The sequence below is a fragment of the Aegilops tauschii genome, chromosome 6 (genome assembly GCF_002575655.3).
Source record: "Aegilops tauschii subsp. strangulata cultivar AL8/78 chromosome 6, Aet v6.0, whole genome shotgun sequence".
Classification (NCBI taxonomy): domain Eukaryota; kingdom Viridiplantae; phylum Streptophyta; class Magnoliopsida; order Poales; family Poaceae; genus Aegilops; species Aegilops tauschii.
In genome coordinates this window covers 37,161,397-37,177,003 of record NC_053040.3, presented here as the reverse complement: position 1 = coordinate 37,177,003, position 15,607 = coordinate 37,161,397, and the positions used below count along the sequence as shown (strand labels likewise).

General features: G+C 51.8%; 1 long non-coding RNA gene across 2 annotated transcripts; it reads left to right on the top strand.

The window, feature by feature from the left end:
* The first annotated feature begins 668 nt into the window (after positions 1-668).
* On the top strand, positions 669-3,455 carry LOC120966125 (uncharacterized). 2 transcript variants are annotated; one of them, XR_005759217.3, is made up of 4 exons: positions 669-1,224; positions 1,333-1,415; positions 1,524-1,603; positions 3,197-3,455. It is a non-coding gene; the product is annotated as an uncharacterized lncRNA (long non-coding RNA). The 2 variants fall into 2 exon arrangements; XR_012187088.1 differs by having other exon boundaries at positions 669-1,415.
* Positions 3,456-15,607: the final 12,152 nt, after the last annotated feature.

Sequence of the window (15,607 nt, the reverse complement as noted above, 5' to 3'; positions counted from 1 at the left end):
CTAAACACGCCAGACATCACCATTTGACCCAATCAAGTTCTTGTGGATCACCAGTGCTCATCCAAAACTGATACAACAAACTTCAGCCGATGCCACACTCTTCTCCTTGGCACTTCTGCGTGATCCATCACCTCCCTCGGCTTCTACTACGTAGGCACTTGTCGCTAGACATCTCACGACAGCCCTTGGCATCTTCTCCTTGCCAGCCTGCGCGGTGACCACCGATTTGGCATGGCGTTTCTCGCGCTCTAGCACCTCTGTCTTCTTCTTCCTCGCTGCGCGCTTGTCCCCCCGTCGCCTAGCTATGTCCAGAGTCTTCCCCAAGCAGCCGCGGTACCTCTGGAGCCCTTTCCCCCTCCGTCTTCTTCTCCGGTGAGCCGTCCCCCTCGCCGCACAGTGCGCGCCCGTGACCACGTCGTCTTCCTCGGCCGTGTCTTCTTCCTTCCCTTGTCCCCGAGCTCTGCCTCGTCTCCGTGAGCTCTGCCACTCGTCCGCATCCTCCCTCGTCGCCTTGCCGCCCCTCCCCGTGACCCTTGGCCGCGCGTGCTCGTCGCCGGAGCGCGGACACGTAGCTGCGCGCGTGCCACCTCACCCCCTCGCCGCTCGGCTATATATAGCCACCCAAGCCCCTCCTCTCCTCATCACTAGCCTTCCCACCCTCCTCTGGTCCTTCCTGGCTACTTGCCCGAGCACCAGAGCCCCTCCCTGACCCTCATCGCCGCCATGGCCGTCGCCTCTGACCTCTTAAATTCGGTCAAGCCAAGCTCCCTCCCTCCTCCATTCCACCACCAGAGATCCACCCTCTCACCAGCGCACCTCCCCTTCTCTCAGTTCGTCGGTGGATCGACCATGGCCTCGACCCCAACTCCGGCCGAGCCACCATCCGCCGTAGCCCACACCACTGCCGTTTCCGAGCTTCCCGGTGACCGTGCTACCCTGGAACGGGTCGGCCTCGTCGCCCTGAGCACGTGGGTAGGTCGGGCGTCGCCGGAGACGGCCGGTAGCTCCGGCTATCGCCGTCGAGCGCCGCCTCTACCGCGGCTGCGCGCGGGCAACGGAGGAAGAAGACGACCCCAGGCCAGGCTGGCCCCACCTTCCGCGAGGTCCACCCGTCAGCCGCACGAGGAGTTGACCCCGGGCGCTGACGTGGATAAGTGGCCGCGTATTTCGCGGAATACGCTTTCACCAAAGCGAAAGCGTATTTTCCCTCTGCTTCAGCTCAAAGTACATTTTCGTTATTCTGAAAGCGTATTCCTCTCTGTTTCAGCTGGAAAACGTTTTCTTAGTCAGAAAGCGTATTTCTAATTTTGCGCCTCTGTCTTATCCACTCAGGGACCTGGCTGTGAATATTATTTTTACAGAAAAGTCCCTGATGTTCCAACCCTCATATCTCCGCAACCGTAACTCCGATTGAGGTGAATCCAACGCCTGCTTCTTCGTCTCGTCGAGCCCGTTCTGTTGGTATTATTTTCGCTATGGTTTGACATTCCGAAAATGACCATTTTTCCCTTGCCCCTAATCAGCCCCCTCCGAGAGAGTACCCTTTCCGGCGATCTTTCCGCGGTTGTTTCGCACTTCTCCCCGGAGCCTTCTTCATCCCCAGGCAAGCCACAACAACCATTTGCATGATAGCCATGCAGAAGTATTGGTTTTCAACTTGAATCTTTAATAACTGTCTGTTTGTTCCGTTACTGCTGTGGGTATTTCGGTTATGCTTATGGATCGGTGTTTACCGTCATGCTATGTTTTCTTGCACTCTGTTATTATGTTCTTCATGCTAGTATTACTTTAATGTTGGCAATGTTTGGTAGTAGTACATGTTGGTGATGGTCTTTGATGCATGACTATCGTCTGTTCCGAGTACCGCGGTTATGCATGTTTCTTTGCATCCAGTTGATGAAATACTTGCATGGTAGTTTTATCGTTATGTTATTGCATGGTATTTATTATTGATGCTAGTGGTCATGTCATGCTATGGGTAGTGTGCTAGTTGTGATATTCATGCTCGTCAGTATGCCATGCTCATCTGGATAAATGGTTACATGTTGTTGCTATGCTCGTTGATTATGATGCACCCCCATGCTTATGTTTGATATCATGTTCATGCATTGTAGTTGCATCCTGTTATTTTTGTCATGGCTCAGCATATTGCATTCAAGTTTAACCGGATTAAATTGAACTTGAACAACTGTTGGCTGAGTCATGGTGCCACCATATCGATCTGACCAGTGCAACCACGCTTACCCTATGGGGGGGGGGTCCTAAGTGGGTCTATTGTCATGCCTCTCACCGGTGCCTCCCACGAGGGAAGGTTATGCGCGGGCGCTACTCTGATCAGGTAGGACAGCATAAGCCTTGTGTTCCCGTTGTTGAGTATGGATCCTTGTCCCCGTTTGGGACCGTTTTGCCACGACGGTGGCCGTTGGTGCCTTTGGTAGGCACGGGGCCACCCAGGACTTAGCCCAAAGGGGAGTTGGTCGGAGTGGCCGGGAGGGTGTCATGGCAGTAGGACGGTTTTGTCGGAACGCTTTGGTCCACCCGAATGGGAGTGCGAGGCCAGGGTTCCGTGGTGTGGGTACAGTGTGCTAACCTCTGCAGAGAGTGTGTGTGTTACATCTATCGATAGCCGCGCCCACGGATATGGGCCCAGTTTGTAGTTGGTCACACTGTGGGTCAACAGTAATAATAATATGCTTAATAACAACCCCGGTTCGATGATGAAAGAAGTTGGTTGATATTTATGTGATCGTAAGAGGATCACTATGGTGTCATGAATACCGACTTGTTGGATACTTGTGGTGTTATGAGAGAGTCAAGGGTAAAGGTCAAGCTCCTTGTGGTCATGAATGATTACTACGGTATTGTTAATACCAAGCTTGATTGGATCCTGAGATGATCGTGTGATGTCCGTGATGGTAAGTATGTGCAGGTGATGGTTATGAGGTAACCCGAGCAGAGTAAGTTGGTGCATGATAGCGTCATCATGTTGCATGCTAGTATTACCATGTTCATATGTTTATGCCATGCTCGTATTGTTCTAGCTGTATCATGTTGTACATGCCATGTTGTTCTGATAGTATCAGGTTTATCATTGCTTAATAATTTGTAATTGCCATGCTGTTGTTTGTCTTGATTTCTCTTGGTTGCTGTGAGCTTGCAAGTACATTCAATGTACTGACCTGGCGTGTCATGCCAGTTTGCAGGTCATGCCGGATATGATTGCTTGTTTGCCGTGGATCCCTTGTTTGTGAGCTAGGATAAGCGTTCCAGCCAGAGTCCCTGCGGAGTGGAGTTCACCACCGTCGTCGTTGTTCCATTGCTAGAATTATTCCGCTGCGTCGAGTTGTTCTGCTGCTTGCATGGAGCAACCATGGCAGGCGTAGTTTCGCCGTGCCAATGTAACCCACCTTGTACCCACATAGATTGTAATAAAGAGCTGATTTGTTCTATGCCAAGCAGTGCCGTATTCCAGAAGACTTCTCCTCGATCTCTGGGCTGGAATATGGGGCGTTCCGGTTTCTCTGAGCCGGGGTGCCACAGTGATGCATAGCAACGAGAGGGGAGAGTGTTGTCTACGTACCCTCGTAGACCGTAAGCGGAAGCGTTATGACAACGCGGTTGATGTAGTCGTACGTCTTCACGATCGACCGATCCTAGTACCGAAAGTACGGCACCTCCGCGATCTGCACACGTTCGGCTCGGTGACGTCCCAGGAACTCACGATCCAGCAGAGTGTCAAGGAAGAGCTTCGTCAGCACGACGACGTGATGACGGTGATGATGAAGCTACCGGCGCAGGGCATCGCCTAAGCATTGCAACGATATGACCGAGGTGGATTATGGTGGAGGGTGATGACCCACAAGTATAGGGGATCTATCCTAGTCCTTTCGATAAGTAAGAGTGTCGAACCCAACGAGGAGCAGAAGGAAATGACAAGCGATTTTTAGTAAGGTATTCTCTGCAAGCACTGAAATTATTGGTAACAGATAGTTTTGTGATAAGGTAAATTGTAACGGGTAATAAGTAATGAAAGTAAATAAGGTGCAGCAAGATGGCCCAATCCTTTTTGTAGAAAAGGACAAGCCTGGACAAACTCTTATATAAAGGAAAACGCTCCCGAGGACACATGGGAATTATCGTCAAGCTAGTTTTCATCATGCTCATATGATTCGCGTTCGTTACTTTGATAATTTGATATGTGGGTGGACCGGTGCTTGGGTACTGTCCTTCCTTGGACATCCTTCCTTGGACAAGCATCCCACTTATGATTAACCCCTATTGCAAACATCTGCAACTACAAAAGAAGTATTAAGGTAAACCTAACCATAGCATGAAACATAGGGATCCAAATCAGCCCCTTACGAAGCAACGCATAAACTAGGGTTTAAGCTTCTGTCACTCTAGCAACCCATCATCTACTTATTACTTTGCAATGCCTTCCTCTAGGCCCAAACAATGGTGGAGTGTCATGTAGTCGATGTTCACATAACACCACTAGAGGAAAGACAACATACATCTCATCAAAATATCGAACGAATACCAAATTCACATGACTACTTATAGCAAGACTTCTCCCATGTCCTCAGGAACAAACGTAACTACTCACAAATCATATTCATGTTCATAATCAGAGGGGTATTAAAATGCATAAAGGATCTGAACATATGATCTTCCACCAAATAAACCAACTACCATCAACTACAAGGAGTAATCAACACTACTAGCAACCCACAGGTACCAATCTAAGGTTTTGAGACAAAGATTGGATACAAGAGATGAACTAGGGTTTGAGAGGAGATGGTGCTGGTGAAGATGTTGATGGAGATTGACCCCCTCCCGATGAGAGGATCGATGGTGATGACGATGGTGATGATTTCCCCCTCCCGGAGGAATGTTTCCCCGGCAGAACAGCTCCGCCAGAGCCCTAGATTGGTTTCGCCAGGTTCCGCCTCGTGGCGGTGGTGTTTCGTCCCGAAAGCTTCCTCCTAATTTTTTCTAGGACGAAAGACTTCACATAGCAGAAGATGGGCACCGGAGGCCTGCCAGGGGGCCCACGAGACAGGGGGCGCGCCCAGGGGGTAGGGCGCGCCCCCACCCTCGTGGCCAGGGTGTGGGCCCCCTCTGGTTGATTCTTTTGCCAATATTTTTTATTAATTCCAAAACGTGCCTCCGTGAAATTTCATGACTTTTGGAGTTGTGCAGAATAGGTCTATAATATTTACTCCTTTTCCTGCCCAGAATTCTAGTTGCCGGCATTCTCCCTCTCCATGTAAACCTTGTAAAATAAGAGAGAAAAGGCATAAGTATTGTGACATAACGTGTAATAACAACCCATAATGCAATAAATATTGATATAAAAGCATGATGCAAAATGGACGTATCAGAGGGGGGCACCGCACAAGGCTAAGAGATCAATGATCAACTTGTGTGTCCTAGGGTGCCCCTGCCCCCGTATATGAAGGAGCAAGGCGGGAGGCCGGCCGGCCCTTGGGGCGCACCAAGGAGGGGGAGAAGTCCTCCTCCTAGTAGGAGTAGGACTCCCCCTTTCCTAGTCCAACTCGAAGGAGGAAGGGGGGAGGAAGGAGAGGGAGAGGAGAAGGAAACGGGGGGGGGGGGTGGGCGCCCCCTCCCTAGTACAATTTGGACTCCCTATAGGGAGGGGGCACGTCTGCCCCTTGTGGGCTGCCTCCCCTCTTCCCTATGGCCCATGTAGGCCCAATAGTTCCCCTGGGGGTTCCGATAACCCCCTGCACTCCGATAATTATCCGGTGACCCCCGGAACTTATACTGTGTCCGAATATAGTCATCCAATATATCAATCTTTATGTCTCGACCATTTTGAGACTCCTCGTCATGTCCGTAATCACATCCGGGACTCCGAACTACCTTTGGTACATCAAAACACATAAACTCATAATACCGATCGTCACCGAACGTTAAGCGTGCGGACCCTACGGGTTCGAGAACTATGTAGACATGACCGAGACACATCTCCGGTCAATAAACAATAGCGGAACCTGGATGTTCATATTGGCTCCCACATATTCTATGAAGATCTTTATCGGTCAAACCGCATAACAACATACATTGTTCCCTTTGTCATCGGTATGTTACTTGCCTGAGATTCGATCGTCGGTATGTCAATACCTAGTTCAATCTCGTTACCGGCAAGTCTCTTTACCCATTCCATAATGCATCATCCCGCAACTAACTCATTAGTCACATTGCTTGCAAGGCTTATAGTGATGTGCATTACCGAGAGGGCCCAGAGATACCTCTCCGACAATCGGAGTGACAAATCCTAATCTCGATCTATGCCAAATCAACAAGTACCATCGGAGACACCTGTAGAGCACCTTTATAATCACCCAGTTATGTTGTGACGTTTGGTAGAACACAAAGTGTTCCTCCGGTATTCGGGAGTTGTATAATCTCATAGTCATAGGAACATGTATAAGTCATGAAGAAAGCAATAGCAATATACTAAATGATCAAGTGCTAAACTAACGGAATGGGTCAAGTCAATCACATCATTCTGTAATGATGTGATCCCGTTAATCAAATGACAACTCATGTCTATGGTTAGGAAACTTAACCATCTTTGATTCAACGAGCTAGTCAAGTAGAGGCATACTAGTGACACTTTGTTTGTCTATGTATTCACACATGTACTAAGTTTCCAGTTAACACAATTCTAGCATGAATAATAAACATTTATCATGATATAAGGAAATATAAATAACAACTTTATTATTGCCTCTAGGGCATATTTCCTTCAGTCTCCCACTTGCACTAGAGTCAATAATCTAGATTACACAGTAATGATTCTAACACCCATGGAGTCTTGGTGCTGATCATGTTTTGCTCGTGAGAGAGGCTTAGTCAACGGGTCTGCAACATTCAGATCCGTATGTATCTTGCAAATTTCTATGTCTCCCTCCTTGACTTGATCGCGGATGGAATTGAAGCGTCTCTTGATGTGCTTGGTTCTCTTGTGAAATCTGGATTCCTTTGCCAAGGCAATTGCACCAGTATTGTCACAAAAGATTTTCATTGGACCCGATGCACTAGGTATGACACCTAGATCGGATATGAACTCCTTCATCCAGACTCCTTCATTTGCTGCTTCCGAAGCAGTTATGTATTCCGCTTCACACGTAGATCCCGCCACGACGCTTTGCTTAGAACCGCACCAACTGACAGCTCCACCGTTCAATATAAACACGTATCCGGTTTGTGACTTAGAGTCATCCGGATCAGTGTCAAAGCTTGCATCGACGTAACCATTTACGGCGAGCTCTTTGTCACCTCCATAAACGAGAAACATATCCTTAGTCCTTTTCAGGTATTTCAGGATGTTCTTGACCGCTGTCCAGTGATCCACTCTTGGATTACTTTGGTACCTCCCTGTTAAACTGATAGCAAGGCACACATCAGGTCTGGTACACAGCATTGCATACATGATAGAGCCTATGGCCGAAGCATAGGGAACACCTTTCATTTTCTCTCTATCTTCTGCAGTGGTCGGGCATTGAGTCTGACTCAACTTCACACCTTGTAAATCAGGCAAAAACCCTTTCTTTGCTTGATCCATTTTGAACTTCTTCAAAACTTTATCAAGGTATGTGCTCTATGAAAGTCCAATTAAGCGTCTTGATCTATCTCTATAGATCTTAATGCCCAATATATAAGCAGCTTCACTGAGGTCTTTCATTGAAAAACTTTTATTCAAGTATCCTTTTATGCTATCCAGAAATTCTATATCATTTCCAATCAACAATATGTCATCCACATATAATATTAGAAATGCTACAGAGCTCCCACTCATATAATATTAGAACAACAAGATCCAGATATAATGTTCATGCTTAACGCTGGCCCCAAATAACAATTATTCAGGTCTAAAACTAATCCCGAAGGTAGATGTAGAGGTAGCATGCCGACTGCAATCACATCGACTTTGGAACCATTTCTCACCGCATCGTCATCTCGTCCTTAGCCAATCTTCTCTTAATCCGTAGTCCCCGTTTCAAGTTGCAAATATTAGCAACAGAACCAGTATCAAATACCCAGGTGCTACTGCGAGCATTAGTAAGGTACACATCAATAACTTGTATATCACATATACCTTTGTTCACCTTGCCATCCTTCTTATCCGCCAAATACTTGAGGCAGTTCCGCTTCCAGTGACCAGTCCCTTTGTAGTAGAAGCACTCAGTCTCAGGCTTAGGTCCAGACTTGGGCTTCTTCGTTTGAGCAGCAACTTGCTTGCAATTCTTCTTGAAGTTCCCCTTCTTCCCTTTACCCTTTTTCTTGAAACTGGTGGTCTTGTTGACCATTCAACACTTGATACTCCTTCTTGATTTCTACCTCCGCAGCCTTTAGCATTGTGAAGAGCTCGGGAATTGTCTTATCCATCCCTTGCATGTTATAGTTCATCACGAAGCTCTTGTAGCTTGGTGGTAGTGATTAAAGAATTCTGTCAATGACACTATCATACGAAAGATTAACTCCCAGTTGAATCAAGTGATTGTTATACCTAGACATTTTGAGTATATGCTCACTGACAGAACTATTCTCCTCCATCTTGCAGCTGTAGAACTTATTGGAGACTTCATATCTCTCAATCCGGGCATTTGCTTGAAATATTAACTTGAACTCCTAGAACATCTCATGTGCTCCATGACGTTCAAAACGTCATTGAAGTCCCGGTTCTAAGCCGTAAAGCATGGCACACTGAACTATCAAGTAGTCATCAGCTTTGCTCTGCCAGACGTTCATAACATCTGGCGTTGCTCCTGCAGCGGGATTGGCACCTAGCGGTGCTTCCAGGACGTAATTCTTCTGTGCAGCAATGAGGATAATCCTCAAGTTACAGACCCAGTTCGTGTAGTTTCTACCATCATCTTTCAACTTAGCTTTCTCTAGGAACGCATTAAAATTCAACGGAACAACAACACGGGCCATCTATCTACAATAACATAGACATGCAAAATACTATCAGGTACTAAGTTCATGATAAATTAAAGTTAAATTAATCATATTACTAAAGAACTCCCACTTAGATAGACATCCTTCTAATCATCTAAGTGATCACGTGATCCATATCAACTAAACCATGTCCGATCATCACGTGAGATGGAGTAGTTTTCAATGGTGAACATCACTATGTTGATCATATCTACTATATGATTCACGCTCGACCTTTCGGTCTCAGTGTTCCGAGGCCATATCTTCATATGCTAGGCTCGTCAAGTTTAACCCGAGTATTCTGCGTTTGCAAAACTGGCTTGCACCCGTTGTATGTGAACGTAGAGCTTACCACACCCGATCATCACGTGGTGTCTCGGCACGACGAACTTTCGCAACGGTGCATACTCAGGGAGAACACTTGTACCTTGAAATTTAGTGAGAGATCATCTTATAATGCTACCGTCGAACTAAGCAAAATAAGATGCATAAAGGATAAACATCACATGCAATCAATATAAGTGATATGATATGGCCATCATCATCTTGTGCCTTTGATCTCCATCCCCAAAGCACCGTCATGATCACCATCGTCACCGGCGCGACACCTTGATCTCCATCGTAGCATCGTTGTCGTCTCGCGAACTATTGCTTCTACGACTATCGCTACCGCTTAGTGATAAAGTAAAGCAATTACATGGCGATTGCGTTTCATACAATAAAGCGACAACCATATGGCTCCTGCCAGTTGTCGATAACTCTATTACAAAACATGATCATCTCATACAATAAAATTTAGCATCATGTCTTGACCATATCACATCACAACATGCCCTAGAAAAACAAGTTAGACGTCCTCTACTTTGTTGTTGCAAGTTTTACGCGGCTGCTATGGGCTGAGCAAGAACCGTTCTTATCTACGCATCAAAACCACAATGATTTTTCGTCAAGTATGTGCTGTTTTAACCTTCAACAAGGACCGGGCGTAGCCACACTCGATTCAACTAAAGTTGGAGAAACTGACACCCGCCAGACACCTGTGTGCGAAGCACGTCGGTAGAACCACTCTCGCGTAAGCGTACGCGTAATGTCGGTCCGGGCCGCTTCATCGAACAATACTGCCGAATCAAAGTATGACATGCTGGTAAGCAGTATGACTATTATCGTCCATAACTCACTTGTGTTCTACTCGTGCATATAACATCTACGCATAAACCTGGCCTGATACCACTGTTGGGGAACATAGTAATTTCAAAAAATTTCCTACGCACACGCAAGATCATGGTGATGCATAACAACAAGAGGGGAGAGTGTTGTCTACATATCCTCGTAGACCGTAAGCGAAAGCGTTATGACAACGCGGTTGATGTAGTCATACGTCTTCACGATCGACCGATCCTAGTACCGAAGTACGACACCTCCGCGATCTGCACACGTTCGGCTCGGTGACGTCCCACGAACTCACCATCCAGCAGAGTGTCGAGGGAGAGCTTCGTCAGCACGACGGCATGATGATGGTGATGATGAAGCTACCAGCATAGGGCTTCGCCTAAGCACTACAACGATATGACCGAGGTGGATTATGGTGGAGGGGGGCACCGCACACGGCTAAGAGATCAATGATCAACTTGTGTGTCCTAGGGTGCCCCCTGCCCCCGTATATAAGGATCAAGGGGGAGGCCGGCTGGCCCTTGGGGCGCGCCGAGGAGGGGGAGGAGTCCTCCTCCTAGTAGGAGTAGGGCTCCCCCTTTCCTAGTCTGTCAGATGTGGGTTTCCGGCAAACCCTTAAGGTTCGAACACTGGGGTGCGCGCGAAGTCTTTCCCTCCTACTGATCTACGCCCTAGCTCACTAAGATCTCGCGGATGAACTCGACGAACTCGCAATCACAGAGAGACATGAGATTTATACTGGTTCGGGCCACCGTTGTGGTGTAATACCCTACTCCAGTGTGGTGGTGGTGGATTGCCTCTTGGGCTGATGATGAACAGTACAAGGGGAAGAACAGCCTCCTGAGGTTGAGGTGTTCTTGTGCTTGCGGACTTGTGCGCGTGAGAGCTGGATCAACTGCTCGATCCCCCCTCTACTATGGTGGCTAGACCTATTTATAGGGGCCCTGGTCCTCCTCCCAAATATTGAGCGGGAAGGGAGCCAACAACGGCGGGCAAATTTGAAGGGGGACAACTAGTACAAGCTATCCTGGCAAAAGTGGTCTTCGCCTGCGAAAAGCTCTGGTGGTGACGCCGTCTTGGGCTCCACGATGACCTCCGTCTTGCCGTCCTCCTGGTCTTGGTCTTGTTGCACCAATATAGCAACCTTTGCCTGATGCCTCGGTACTCCTCGCCTGCGCTGGCTTCCTTAGCACCAAAGAGGAAACAAGGACGCTGCACGCGCTGGCGCCCGCCTGGTGCCGATCGTCATGGCTCACATCATGAGGACCTCATGAGGTTTGCCCCGCCTTGATATCTCTGCTCCTCGTGAGCCTTCCTGACTAGGCCACTCCTGAGGAGGTCTTGCGTAGTCCGCCTCGCGAGGCTTGGCCCCTCGCGAGGGTCTTGAATGCCTTGTCGATGAAGATGGGCCGTACGGCCTACTAGCTCAGCCATGCCGTGGGCCGCAGGCAGGCAAGTCTGGGGACCCCCGTTCCCAGAATGCCGACAGTAGCCCCCGGGCCCAAGGTGCGCTCGGGCTTGGCTTCGCGGCGAAGCCAAGGGTCAAGTTCGGAGCACCGTGGGCCCCAAAAGCCTGCGGCCTCGGTTGATGCGTGGCGGTTGATTGGACGTGGGCGTCTCCGCTTCCCCACGCTGCCTCGACAACTGCACGACTTGACAAGTCCCTGCGACATGCAAGGAAAACCATCATTACCTGTGATCGTGGGAGGTGCCGGTTGGCCTTCTTTTGCTATAAATGGGGAGGGGGCGGAGCCCCCATTGCCCATCTCTTCCTCGCTTGCTTGCTTCTTCTTCCTTGCTCCACTGCAAACAACAATGGCGCCTATCAGAAGGTTTTCTGTCGAAGAGAAGGGAAAGGCTCCCCGGGATGACCCGGGCCACTTCCGCCGAAGAAGAGGTCGGTCCATCACCGTGTTGAAGTGGCGATGCAGGTGGTGACGAGGCCTTGGTGCGAGCGGCCTCCTCCAGGGTATCCGCTACCCTTGTACGCCCGAGCCGAGGGCTCGGGAGAGCGGAGTGACGAGCAGCGCCGCCCATGCCGCGTCCGGGGTCGCCGCGCCTCAGCGACGCGCGCCGTCGCCCCCGGAATCCATGCCGCGGACTCTTCGCGCGAGCTGGTGCTGTGGGCACCGATGCCTCCAAGCTCCTGGATTCGCTTCCCGCGGTTCTTCTCTGATGTGACGCCGCCGAGGGGGCCTCTCGTGCTCTGGTTGCAGCACGCCGACTGCAGCGCTCCGGCGACCGGAGGATAGATCGAAGCGGTCCCCGCCGGCAAGATCTTCATGACTCGTGGCTGGGGCGAGATCGCGCGGGTCTGCCGTGCGAGGGGTGCCCTCGCGATCCACTTTGAGTTCGACGGCGTCTCCACGCTCTTCTTCAAGGTCTTTGATGCAGAGGGCCGCCGCCTGGAGTGCTGCTCCGGAGAGGAGCGTCAAGCTGACGCGCGCTCCGCTTGCGGCCACTCCAGCAACAGCAGCCCTTGGGAGTCCAGCAGCTCTCCTGAGCTCTATGAGACTCCGGAGACGAGCGACGACAGCTACGTGCCCCCGAGCTCTCACCGCGCTCGGAGCAGAGCTGCAGTGTTGGGCCGTCGCCGCCGCTGATCTGGATGGGGTTGGCGCCGGCCTCCCGTGGCCCACTGTTGATGATGGCGTCTGCCACGAGAGGGTGTAGATAGGACCCCCCTTAGTTTTAGCTTTTGTTCCCTGGGAAGAATCATGAATTACCCCGTCGGGGCATATAAGTGTTTGTAACGTCCTTGTGCCTATCTTCCCTGTTATGAGAATTTGGTGAACACATGTCCCGTTAAGGCTCGGTCCCCCCTTTCTTTCCTCGTGATAGCTGATTGCTCTACGCTGTCAGGTCCCGGTCCCTAGGCAGGCTACAGCCATCGCTGGTATGCCAGGTCGCGTGCCGTGGTCAAGGCCAGGAGGTGTGCGGCCCGAGGTCTAGTAAGAGCCCCTAAGGCGCGATGCTCAGGAGGTCCCCCTTAGCGCTCAAGCAGCCATGGTAAGGTGAGAAAGGGAGTCGACATGGCCACAACGGGGTTGCGGCAAGGCGTGAGTGACCATTGGGCCAGAACATTTAGCCGATCCGAGGGCAGGACTTATCTTATCGATTTCGTGGTGATTCCTGATGGTGCGCTAGGCCCGCGCGCCAACTTGTGCGGCATAGCCAGGCCGGACCATACGAGTTTCCCTCCCCATGTTCTCCTTAGTGCTCTGCATCCTCAGGTCTCGGCCCTTGAGCGAGCTCAGCCGCCGCTGGTATGCCAGGTCGCGATGCCGTGGGCAAGGCCAGGGGGTGAGGGCTGGAGAGCCAATAAGAGCTCCTGAGTCGCGATGCTCAGGAGCCCCCCTTTTAACGCGCAAGCGAATTGCACGAGAGAAAAGGAGACTCGCGGTGCCGCCTGCTATCCTTCCCATGGGATCCCTGTGAACAGGCACAAGCAGAAACATGGTTCGCCGTTATAGCTGTCAGCCTGCCGCTGGTTGCTTTGGATGAAGTGAAGGCACTGAGGGCCTGGTGAGGTGACGTGCGCGGGGCGTGCCGCGAGCCAGAGCTCGGCCGCTCAGATTTGTTGACGTGGCAGGGACGGACCCATGCACCAGCGCCGTGCCTGTGAGAAGGCCCCCGAGGGAGGCGATGGTCGAGCAGGTGATAGCCGTGGGCAGGTTAAGCAGATCAACTTAGGTAAATGCAGGAAGATACATGCCACTGGATCCGGCCCGAGTGGCTTGGGGATGATGCAGCCCGTGGGGCGCCCCCAACAAGGTAAGCTAAAGACATAAGCAAAAGGGATACATGCCATAGGGACGGACCCATGTGGCCTGGGAATAATGCAGCCCGAGGGGCGCTCCCAGCTAAACGAGCTTGGAAGATGTCACCTAGTTCTGTAGACGAAGTAGAGTTGGTGCAGCTGAAGACGTGCGTCAAAGGGATGACTCCTCACGAGCCATCGGAGCCCTGAGCCTCGGGAGGCTCTGGGGGCTCGGGAGGTTCCTTGAAGACCGTCTCCATTTCCTCCAGGACGGCGTGGTACCTAGCCTCCTGAGCCGCCAGGACACGCCGCATGTTGCGCTAATAGGCTGACGCCACGCTCGGCAAACCGAAGGGCATGCGAACATAGCTGTGTGGCGGGCCCTCGCAGCGGCCCACAAGCGAAGGCCAGAAGCGCTCCTGAGATGCGGCCCTGTTGAGCCCGTGGACGTCGATGCAGACATGCAGCCCAGCATCCTCGCCAGGATGGGGAGCTGCGCCTCGTGAGCGGCTGTCGCCACGCTTGGCTCTTGCTTCTTGCAGTTCTTGAGTGGTCTTGGTGATGAACTCCTGAGTGGTGGGCACTCCTTGCCCTGTGCTCTCCTGAGGGTCACGTGCCGCGAAGCACGCCTCCAAGTGGTGCCCAAGTGCCTCCCTCGTGAGGTTGGCAAGGTCTGAGGCCCTCCAGAAGTGAGCCCCCGAGCCCTGTCCGAGGAGGGCGCCGGGCGCGCCTTCCTATGCGATGGAGGGAGGCGCCCCTCGGATGGGCGCTGATCCTGACGAGGCTCCTGCCGCGTCGCCATCCTCCTGAGGTCCTGCGCGGCGCAGCTTCTTCTTCTTGGGGATGGTCTCCGGAGGGCCCTCACTTCTACTGTCGGGGTCGCTTATTGCTGCAGCTTGGAAGGCGCGCTCGAGGGAGCACACCGCATCTCTCTCTTCACATGGGACCGTGATGATTCCGCCGCTTCCCAGCATCTTGAGGATGTTGTAGCCGTGGTGGGTGACTGCCATGAACTTGGCCAGGGCCGGATACCCGAGGATGGCGTTGTACGGCGGGGGGATGTGCGCGACGTCGAAGTCGATGAGCTCGGTGCGGTAGTTCTTGCGTTCTCCGAAGGTGACAGGCAGGCGGACTTGCCCTATCGGTGTGGTGGAGCCGTCGGTCACTCCTGAGAAGGGCTTGGTAGGCTGGAGCTGCTCATATGGCACTTGGACATTGTCGAACGTGTCGACGGACAGGACGTTGAGCCCTACGCCGCCATCGATGAGGGTCTTGGTAACCTGCACATTGCTGATGACTGGGGAACACAACATCGGGAGGGCGCCGGCAGTGGCTGCGCACTTGAGCTGATCTGCCGAGCTGAAAGTGATGGCGCATTGGGACCACTTGAGCGGGCGCGTGGCCTTGAGCTTGGGGAGCACCACGTTAACCTCGCGAGCGAACTGTTTGAAGATGCGCTGAGAGGCTGGGGCCTGGGCACCGCCCAAGATGCAGGCGACTGCGCGCGCCTCCTGGAAGCCCCCAGCCCCCTCGTCCTGATGGTGGTCGTCATTCCTTCTCGGTGGCGGCAGCGGGGGAAGACTGGTGTTGCCTTGGGGGAGATCCTCGCGAGGCTGGTCCCTCCAGGCGCCCTCGCGAGGATGGTCCTGCCAGCGGTCCTCACGAGGGCTGTCGCGCCACTCCTGGCGCGGGCCATGGTCGTCCCAG